An 11,834-nucleotide genomic window follows, 5' to 3' on the forward strand; every position below is an offset into this window, starting at 1 on the left:
GAACCAGAGGCCTGCAACCAAGGCTACTTTACCCAGTAAGGCTCTCAATCAAGATAGAAGGCCAAATAAAGAGCTTCCAAGACAAAAGAAGTCTAAAACAATACACCTCCACCAAACCAGCTCTGCAAGAAATACTAAAAAAAACTGCTTTAAGGACAAGAGAGAGAGAGAGAGAGAGAGAGAGAGAGAGAGAGGAACACAGATACAAAAATGGCAAAGAATAAGTACCTATCAATAACAACCTTAGATGTAAATGGATTAAATGCTCCAATCAGAAGACATAGAATAGCTGAATGGATAAGAAAGCATGACCCACACATATGCTGCCTACAAGAGACCCACCTCAGGACAAAAAACCTACACAGAGTAAAAGCAAAGGGCTGGAAACAAATTTTCCAAGCAAACAAACAGGGGGGTGGGGGGAAAGCCAGGGTAGCAATATTCATATCAGACAAAATAGACTTCAGAAAAAGGGCCATAAAGAGAATCCTAGAAGGTCACTTCATAATACTCAAGGGAAGAATCCACCAAGAAGACATAAATATTGTAAATACATATGCACCCAGGATAGGAACACCCAAATATATAAAGAAAATCTTAGAGGACTTCACAAAAGATATTGACAGCAACACAATTATAGTAGGGAATTTTAACACCCCACTGTCAAAAATGGACAGATATTTCAAACAAAATATCAACAAAGATATTGCGGCATTAAACAACACTCTAGATGAAATGGACTTAACTGATATATAGAGCGCCCTTCATCCCAAATAAGCTAAATACACATTCTTTTCAAATGTACATGGAACATTTTCAAAGATAGACCACATGATAGAACACAAAACGAGCCTCAACAAATTCAAGAAAATTGAAATCATACCAAGCATTTTCTATGACCACAAGGGACTTACACTGAACACCAATCCCAAAGAAAAAGACCAAAAACATTCAAATCATGGAGACTGACTAGCATGTTATTAAACAATGAATGGGTCAAGAATGAAATTAGGGAAGAAATCAAAAAGTTTCTAAAAACAAATGAAAATGAACTCACGGCAACCCAAAACTTATGGGACACAGTGAAGGCAGTGCTTAGAGGGAAGTTCATAGCAATACAGGCCTACCAAAAAAAGATAGAAACATTTCAAACAAACAACCTAAACCTATGTCTATAAGAACTTGAGGAACAACAAAAAGCCCAGAGAAAGTAGAAGGAAGGAAATAACCAAATTCAGAGCAGAATTAAATGACATAAAGACTAAAAGCACAATTCTAAGGATCAGGGAATCCAGGAGCTGGTTCTTTGAAAAGATAAACAAAATCAACAAGTCTTTAAGCAGGCTCATCAAGAAAAAAAGAGAGAAGACCCAAATAAACACAATCAGAAGTGAAAAGGAGAGATTACAACTGACACCACAGAAATATAAAGGATTGTAAGAAAGTACTATGAAGAACTGTGTGTCAAGAAATTTGAAAACCTAGGTGAAATGAACAAATTTCTAGAAAAATATAATGTTCTAAAACTCAATGAAGAAGAAGCAGAAAGCCTGAACAGACCAATAAGAGCTGATGAAATTGAAGCAGTAATCAAAAATCTCCCAATACACAAGAGCCCTGCACCAGATGGTTTCACAGGAGAATTCTAAAAAGCATTCAAGGAAGAGCTAACCCTTATCCTTCACAGACTATTCCAAAATATCCAAAATGAAGGAAGACTTCCAAACTGTTTTTATGAAGCCAGCATCGTCCAAATCCTAAAATCAAATAAAGACACAACAAAGAAAGAAACTTCAGGACAATATTGCTGATGAACATAGATGCTAAAATCCTCAACAAAATGTTGGCAAACTGCATCCAACAATACATTAACAAACGTCCTACACCATGACCAAGTGGTATTCATCCCAGGGATGCAAGGATGGTCCAATATTCGCAAATCAGTAAATCTAATACATCACATAAACAAAAGCAAAGACAAAAATCACATGATCATATCAATAGATGTGGAAAAAGCTTTTGATAAGGTACAGCACCCATTTATGATAAAAACACTCAGCAAAGTGGGAATAGAGGGAGCATTCTTCAACATACTAAAGCCCGTATATGAGATTCCTACAGCCAACATCATAATCAATGGACAAAAACTAAAATCTTTTCCACTAAAATCAGGAACAAGACAAGGTTGTCCACTTTCACCACTCCTATTCAATATAGTATTAGAAGTTTTAGCCACAGCAATCAGACAAGAAAAGGAAATAAAAGGCACCCAAATCAGAAAAAAGGAAACAAAACTGTCACTGTTTGCAGATGACATGATAGTGTACATAGAAAACCCTAGAGACTCCACCAAAACCTGTTCCACCTAATAAATGAATTTGGTAAAACAGTGGGATACAAAGTCAATATCTGGAAATCAAAGGCATTTTTTTATATCAGCAATGAAACAGCAGAAACAGATATAAAAAAAAAAGAATTCCATTTGATATAGAAAAAAAAATCTGGGAATAAACCTAACCAAAGAGGTAAAAGACCTGTATGCAGAAAACTACACAACACTGAAGAAAGAAATCAAGGAAGACACAAACAAATGGAAACATATACCATGTTCATGGATTGGAAGAATTAACATCATCAAAATGTCCATACTACCCAAAGCAATTTACAGATTCAATGCAATACCTATTAAAGTATCAATGACATATTTCACACGTATAGAACAAACACTTCAAAAATTTATATGGAACCATAAATGACTCTGAATAGCAGCTGCAATTTTGAGAAAGAAGAACAAAGCAGGAGGGATCACGAGAGCGGATACCAAACTGTATTACAAGGCCACTGTAATCAAAACAGCCTGGTACTGGCATAAAAACAGGCATATAGACCAATGGAACAGAACAGAGAGCTCAGAAATAAACCCAAGTCTCTATGGGCAATTAGTATTCAACAAAGGGGGCAGCAACATAAAATGGACTAAAAATAGCCTCTTCAGCAAATGGTGTTGGGAGAAGTGGACAGCTACGTGCAAAAAAATGAAACTCGAGCACCAACTTACACCATATACCAAAATAAATTTAGGGTGGATAAATTACTTAAATATAAGCTGTGACACCATTAAAGTCCTAGAGAAGAACATTAGCAAGAAAATCTCAGATATTTCACCCAGCAACATTTTTACCGATGTGTCCCTTAGAGCAAGGGACATAAAGGAAAGAATAAACAAATAGAATCTCATAAAAATTAAAAGCTTTTGCACAGCAAAGAGTTTTAAAATAAAAGAGAACCAACTATATAGGAAGACATATTTGCCAATGATACCTCAGAAAAGGGTTTAATCTCCAAAATATACAAAGAATTTGTGCATTTCTTTACACAACTCCACTCTAAGAAAACAAGCAGCCCAATTAAAAAGTGGGCAAAGGACTTGAACAGACATTTCTCCAAGGAGGACATACAGAAGATCCAGAGACACATGAAAAGATGCTCAGTATTGCTAGCTATCAGAGAGATGCAAAGTAAAACCACAGTGAGATACCACTTCACGCCAGTCAGGATGGCTATCATAAACAAAGCAACAAACAAGAAGTGTTGGAGCAGTTGTGGAGAAAATGGGACCCTAACTCATTGTTGGTGGGATTGTAGACTGGTACACCAGTGTGGAAAACAGTATGTAATTTTCTCAGAAAACTAAAAATGTATCTGCCTTTTGATCCAGCAATTCCACTGCTAGGATTATATCCTAAGAATCCTAAAACATCAATATCAAAGAACCTATGCATCCCAATGTTCATAGCAGCACAATTGACAACAGCCAAGTGTTGGAAGCAACCTAGGTGCCTGTCAGTAAATGAATGGATCAAAAAATTGTGGTACATATACACAATGGAATTCTATGCAGCAGAAAGAAAGAAGGAGCTCCTACCCTTTGCAACAGCATGGATGGAACTGGAAAGCATTATGCTAAGTGAAATAAGCCAGGCAATGAAAGACAAATACCATATGATCTCACCTTTAATAGGAACCTAAACAACAAAACAAACAAGCAAGCAAAATATAACCAAAGACACTGAAACAGAGAACAGAGGCACAGTGACCAGAGGGGAGAAAGGAGGGAATTTCAAAGGAAAAGGGGAAGGATTTACAAGAACTAGTATAAAGGACACATGGGCAACAATTAAGTGGGTGGATTGGGAAGGAGGTGGGGTGCATGGGGGGGTGGAATGGGATTGGAGTAAAAGACAGAAAACTGTACTTGAACAATAAATAAATAAATAAATGAGTTATAATGGAAAAAGATGATGAGCTAACTGTTGAGAAGAAAAGATGAAGAAAACTCCCTATGATTCTATTTTTGAGGGAATATAATAATATTAATTAGGTTGTAAAAATTTGTTTCTTCGGTTGGAGGATGAAGAAGGGATGATGAAGATGAATGAAAGTGGAAGAGGGAGGAAAAGGGGGAGACAGAGCTAAGAAAAAATGTAAAATAAATAATTTCACTAAAAATATATTAAAAATCTATCTATATGGCCATATTTATGACTTTATATAAAATTACATATACAGGGGGGCAAAAATAGGTTTAAAGTTGTCAGCGATATTCTTTTAAGTCAATAAATCATTCTTTTAAGTTCATAAAGCTACTGCTTGTCTTTTGCCATACAAACAATTGCACATCTACTTTTGTACTATAGGTTGAATTATTTTTAAATATATTTTATTCATTATAGTATTACAGTTGTCCCATTTCCCCACTTTATTCCCCTCTTCCCTGCACACCGCCTCCCACCTGCATTCCCCACCTTTAGTTAATGTCCATGAGTCGTACATATAAGTTCTTTGGCTTCTCCATTTCCCATACTATTCTTAAGTTCCCCTTGTCTGTTTTCTACCTACAACTTACTCTACTTATTCCCTGTACCTTTTCCCTCTTTCTCCCTATTCCACTCCCCTGCTGATAATGCTCCACAGAATCTCCATTTCTGTGATCTGTTTCTGTTCTAGTTGTTTGCTTAGTTTGTTTTTGTGTTTTTTTAGGTTTGGTTGTTGATAGTTGTGAGTTTGTTGTAATTTTATCATTCTTATTTTTTATCTTATTTTTCTTAGATAAGTCCCTTTAACATTTCATATAATAAAGGCCTGGTGATGATTAATTTTTTTAACTTGACCTTATCTGGGAAGCAACTTATCTGCCCTTCCATTCTGAATGATAGCTTTGCTGGATAGAGAAATATTGGATGTAGGTCCTTGCCTTTCAATGCTTGGAATACTTCTTTCTAGCCCCTTCTTGCCTATAAGGTTTCTTTTGAGAAGTCAGCTGATGCCCTAATAGAAACTCCTTTGTAGGTAACTGTCTCCTTTTCTCTTGCTGCTTTTAAGATTCCCTCCTTATCTTTCATCTTGGCTAATGTAATTATGATGTACCTTGGTGTGTGCTGCCTTGGGTACAACTTCTTTGGGACTCTCTGAACTTCCTGGACTTCCTGAAGCCTATTTCCTTTGCCAGACTGGGAAATTTGTCCTTCATTATTTGTTCAAATAAGTTTGAAATTTCTCACTGTTGTTCTTCTTTGGCACTCCTATGATTCAGAGGTTGGAACATTTAAAGTTGTTCCAGAGGTTTCTAAACCTTTTCTCATATTTTTGAATTCTTGTTTCTTCAATCTGTTTTGGTTGACTGTTTATTTCTTCCTTCTGTTCTAAAACGTTGATTTAAATTTTGGTTTCCTTTCTGTAGCTGTTGGCTTTCTGTACATTTTCCTTTATTTCACTTTTCATAGCCTTCATTTTTTTCCTCTATTTTGTGACCATACTCAACAAATTCTGTGAGCATCCTGATCACCAGGGTTTTGAACTGTGCATCTGATAGTTTGGCTACTTCTTCATCACTTAGTTGTATTTTTTTCTAGAACTTTGATCTGTTCTCTCATTTGGGCCATTTTTTCTATCTTGGCCTGCCAGTTACATCCAAAGGGGCAGAGCCTTAGGTGTTCACCAGGCCAGGCCAGCCCACATCGCTTTCCTGTGGCATTGTCTGTGGTGGAGGGGTCTGAGAGGGAATAATACTGCTTGCTCAGCTCTCAACTGGCTTTCATTTACTTCCCCTGCTATCCACAAGCAAATTGGGCCCTTTTGGTGATGATTCTAGGGTGGGTGGTTTTCTGAACATTGTAGGACCCTGTGAGTCTTTCCAATGAGCTCTCCTGTGAGTTTCTCCCACTGCCTCAGCCCTCACAGGTTTTTTTCAGTCAGAGGTTTTGAGGCTTGATTTTCCCATGGTGGAACTCTGGGTCACATGCTCTCGCTCACTCCCCAGTAGTTTCTCCTGGTTTATCTGCACTCAGAGGTGGGACTGCTTGCTCTGCCAGCCACCGCCTTGCTGCAGGTTTGCTCTACCTTGCTGTTTGTCTTCACCCCTGGCTGTTTGTCTTCTACTGGTCTGGATGAATGTTTCTTCTTTTAACTCCTTGGTTGTTGGACTTCCATACAGTTTGATTTTCTGTCAGTTCTGGTTATTTTTTTGTTCTTAAATTTATTGTTGTCTTTCTTTAGGTTGTGTGAGGAGGCACAGTGTATCTACCTATGTCTCCAGCTTGGCTGGCAGTCTATAATCTATAGGTTAAATTATTTATCCCAAAAGGAGATATGTTGAAGTATAAACCCCCAGTATCTCTGAATGTGACCTTGTTAGATGTAGGATCTTTAGAGAGGTAATAAAATAGAAATGGGGTAATTAGGGTGGGCCTTAATCCAATATGGCTAGTGTCCTTATAAAAAGAGGAAATTTGGAAACACGGATATGCATAGAGGGGAAATGGGATGAACGCACACAGGGAGAACACTATGTGAAGATGGAGGATTGGAGTGATGCATCTGTAAGCTGAGTAACACCAAAAATTTCTGACCACTTACCAAATACCAGGAAGAGGTAAGGAAGGATTCCCCTACAAGTTTACAGATGGACCATAACCCTGTCAACACCTTGATTACACATCTCTAGCCTGTAGAACTAAGAGATAAAAAATTTCTGTTGTTTTAAGCTCCCAGTTTGTGTTGCTTTGTTACAGCAGGCCTATTGTAAGAATACACAATGTGTAAGAAATCAAATAGCAGATTTAGAAAATCCTTATCTAAGAAACAAATATTTCAAACAAAAGTTCTATAAATTCAGAGCCATATTTATACCTTAATCCCACTGAGTAGCTTTATTGCATTTATTTTAGTCCTGTTTTGCCCCTCATTTATATATACATCTTGACATCCATCTTGAATTAGTTTTGGAAAATGAAGCTATGGGGTTATCTAGAACCTATACTTTGGGACTGATTGCCTAGTTGGGCCATCATACAAAATTAAAAAAAATTGAACAAGGTAAGAGGAGGTGAAGATGCAGTATGAGTTGCCCACACAGCCCTTACTCATTAGAAACCATTCAGAAATAGAATAGTCTCAGTACCCAGTTCCAAGTTCTAGTTCCAGTTCACTTTTGGCCTGGTCATATTAATTTCTGTGAGAGTTATCTTCTGAGAAATCCCCTTTTACTTAAGTTTACTTGTGTGAGTGTCTTTAGCTCATGATGTCTAAAGGAAAAAAATGTTGGATGCTAATATAGAAATTAAGGTATTTAAAGATTAGGATTAAGTCACTTTTACCTTCACTTAATCCAGGGGTGTCAAACTCATTTTTTTTCTTATTTTTTATATATTTGATTGATTATGCTATTACAGTTGTCCCATTTTCCCCCTTTCATTCCCCTCCACTGGAGGCCACATCAGCCTCATGGTTGCCTTCAAAGGGATGAATGTAATTTTAGGACTGTGTAAATGTAACTACTTCTTAACTAGGGAGAAACGAGGTGCTGGGCCAGATAAAACGAGGTGGAGGGCTGGATTTGGCCTGTGGGCCTTGTGTTTCCACCTGTGACTTAATCAGTACAACACTACCACTGACAGTTGTGTAAAGCCCCCACATTTCATAACATAACATTTTGATCTATGTTTTGACGTAGAAGTAATTAATAGAGAACAAAGTAGTAAATAAGAACTTAAATATAAACTTATTCTTTGGCCTGAAATTAGGAAGAGCCTACATTTATATAAAAGATGACATGTAGATTTCATCTTTCATATGTGGATGAAATCAATGATCAGAAGTACCCCCCTGTTGCCACCATCCAGTCAAATAGGCGACTGAAAAGATATAGAATTAAGGTGACTGAGGCCAAATTGCACGCACAAGAATACCTCAGTAGAAAGCTAGTGTCCCATAGAATTTAGAGAAGAGGCTCAGAAGAAAGAATGTGGAAGTGTCCCTTCAACAATTAACAGTGGGAAGCCCTAACTCTCCAGGGCTTGGAATATACCATAGTGGAAAGGAAAGCAGCAGTTTGTGTGACCAAACTTGAAGGCACACATCATTAATACCACCAAGACAACTTCTTGTGCTTAGACTTGATGCTTATCAACAAGCTTCTGACTATGAATTCCCTCTCCAAATACATTTCTCTATAGGGAAAATACTCTTGACTATTGACCAGCTCTTACAGGCATTCTGCTTACTGGGCAGTTGCATTTTCTCTGGAAAAAAAAAAAAAGATGGGCCGCTTGATGTCAACCCCTTGTGAATTAGTCCCCTGAATCCACTTATATATAGGTAAGTTAACAACTGCTTCTAGCCAGCTGTCTCCCTAAATAACAGTTTCAAGGCATCCTTGTTTTATCTCACTACATCATCTAGCAGATGAGTGAATGGGGTCATAAGTACCAGAAGGAAGACTTGGTTAACTCTGTAGGGTTATACTGATGCAAAATCAAGGTGGTGGTGGTGGTGGTGGTATGTGTTTAGGGTCATGTGCTCTGATGGTGGATTGACTAACTGTGGAAACAATATTGGGAGAAGGAGACAAAATTCTACCCAAGTTCTGGTCATCAGTCTCAATACTGCTTTCATGGAAACATAGTAAATGGCAACTACAAATTTCAGTCTATAGTTTTTGAATTCCTAGGCAATGCAAAATTATGACATGGGTCACCAAACAAAACTCTCCATTTAATTGCTGCTTTTAACTAACATGGGATGGATCAAGAAGTCCAGCAAAATATAACACATTGTTTTCTCTAGACTGACACCCTTTCTACTGGCTGACTAAGAATCAGATTTTTATACAAGGGTGGGCAAAAGTAGCTTTATAGTCATTCATGTGGAAAATAATACAATAATAAATAATAATACAAGAATAAACTGTCTCATTTACTCACAGTAAACCTACTTTGGCTCACCTTGGTACTGGTTGATAAGACATTTTCCTAGGAGGATATCCAAGATGGTGGCAGAGTTGGTGGAAGATAGCTTATCTTCTACCAGGACCAAGCTGAAATTATAACTAAAATATAGAACAATCAACCAGAATAACCAACTAAAGCTTAGCTGAACAGAAATTTTATAACCAAGGATTTACAGAAGCCACAATGAGACTGATAGGAGGAGTGGAGATGCTAAAAAGTCTGGCCATGCTCATACAGGTAGTGCCTGAGATTAAGAGGGATATCTCAACTGCAAAGGTTCCCCGTGATGAGAAAAGGGTCTAAACCACATGCGGTACCTTTTTAAAGAGTCAAGCACAAAATCTTATTTGTAGTCACTCACCTGGGCTGTGGTGGAGGGAGGGCATAGTAGAGTAGAGTCTTGTGCAAAGAGACTGGGGTTTGTGGCTCTAAGGAGAAAGCTGAAGGGACAGCCACTGAAGTCCATGTGTCGAGTCTTTTGCCAAACACTGCAGATGCCATCTTTCTTAGGTGAAGCACTCGCCTTCTTACAGCATCAGACTGTGGAAATGCCACAGGTCCACTCTAAAAACTTCCTGTTGCCCCCTATTTGCAACTTCTCTTACCCTGTAGAGGAGTCAGCTGCCTAGGCCTGGGTTATAAAAGCATGGGCAGATGTGGTGGTGGGTGATAGTGACTGAGTTATGTGACTCTAATGTGGGGTCATTTTTTTTCACACAACAGATCAGTACAGAGCCATCCTTGCAACAGCCAAATCTTGGTCTGTTTGGGCCTGGTGAAACCTGTTGAGCCTACTCTGACAACTCATTGAAACCCCATCCTACTACAAAGGTGTTTGGACACCTGACTGGACAGTGTTGATATACCCTGGAGCTTTTGCTGAGTGGTCTTAGACCCAGCATTGACATTGAGTTTGAATCTGTATCAATCTGTGGAATACCACTTGCCCCTACCTGGTCACTCACTGAGAACTTACCTCATGCAACTCAGGTACCACCAGAGGCTTTTTTAGTGACTGAGCCTAACAGACAGTCAGTAAACAGAGACAGGCAGAGGCAGGTGGAGGCAGGTGGATGAGGATCTCTAGATTCCCTGGGCCTCAATTTCAGTGCTGGTAGCAGCCATTCTTGGTGCACATCTTGTAACTTCTCATGCACTCCCAGGCCCATCAGAGGCAGCCACAGTGTTGCTTAGTAGCTCCAAATAGGTTTCCCAGGGCCAGTCATAGGCAGCATCTGCCATTGACCTGCATGAGAATCTCTCCCAAGAGGCCCCTTAAAATAATAAGGATAGTTTAAGGGACCTTTGGGACAACATGAATTGTAATGACAACTTCATCATAGGTGTAACAGAGGGAGAAGAGAGAACAAAAAACTGAGAACCTCCCTGAAAAAATAATGACTGAAAATTTCCCTAAAATGTGAAAAAAAAGACACACAAGTCAAGGAGGTGCAGAGAGTCCCAAACAAGATGAACCCAAAGAGGTCCACACCAAGACACACCATAATTAAAATGGCAAAGGTAAAAGACAAAGAGGTAATCTTAAAAGCCACAAGAGAGAAACAGTTACTACAAGAAAGCTCCCATAACACTTTCAGCTGATCTCAACAGAAATATTTTAGGCCAGAAGAGATTGGCACAAAATTTTCAAAGTGATGAAAAGCAAGGACCTACAACCAAGATTACTTTACTCAGCAAGGCTATCATCTAAAACTAAAAGAGAAATAAAGAAATTCCCAGACAAGAATAAGATAAAGGAATTTATTACCACCAAACCAGTATTACAAAAATATTAATGGGTCTTCTTCAAAAAGAAGGAAGGAAAAAAAAGAGGAATTTAGTTATAGAGAATAAAATGGCAATAAGTATGTACCTACCAATAATCACCTAAATGTAAAAGACTTAATTGTTCCAATAAAAAAACATAGCATAGCTGAATAAATAAAAAAACAAAACCATATATATGCTGCCCTATAGGAGACCCACCTCAGACTGAAAGATACACCCAGACTAATTGGATTAAAAAAGATATTTCATGCAGATGAAAAACTAAAAAAAAACTGAGGTAGCAATATTTATATTAGATGAAACAGACTTTAAAACAAAAGCTATAAACCCCCTGGCAATGGGCAAGGACACACATGATTGGTGGTGTTACTCTTATATCAGTCAGGGGCAAAGCAGTTGTATGGTCCTTAGTTCATCCTAGCTTGTTGCCTGCATTGGTGGCCAGAGGTGGTTCATGCCTGGGACAAATTAAAAAAAAGCTATAATAAGAGACGAAGAAGGACACTACAAAATGATAAAAGGAGGAATACAACAAGAGGATACAATTCTAGTAAACATTTATCCACCCAGCATAGGAGCACCTAAAGATACAAATCAAATACTGATGGACATAAAGGAAGAGATGGACAGTAATACAGTCATAGCAGGGGATTTTAATACCCCATTAACATCAGTGGATAGGTCATCCAGATAGAAAATCAGCAAGGAAGAATGGCCTTAAATGACATACTAGACCAGATAGATTTAATTGACGTTTTC

At 38.1% G+C, this 11,834-nt stretch overlaps 1 pseudogene; it reads left to right on the forward strand.

The window, feature by feature from the left end:
* The first annotated feature begins 11,401 nt into the window (after window positions 1-11,401).
* On the forward strand, window positions 11,402-11,546 carry LOC119037829 (uncharacterized; annotated as a pseudogene).
* The last annotated feature ends 288 nt before the right edge of the window (window positions 11,547-11,834 follow it).

This window comes from Artibeus jamaicensis, unplaced genomic scaffold (assembly GCF_021234435.1).
Source record: "Artibeus jamaicensis isolate MK-2021 breed Jamaican fruit bat unplaced genomic scaffold, CSHL_Jam_final contig_834, whole genome shotgun sequence".
Classification (NCBI taxonomy): Eukaryota; Metazoa; Chordata; class Mammalia; order Chiroptera; family Phyllostomidae; genus Artibeus; species Artibeus jamaicensis.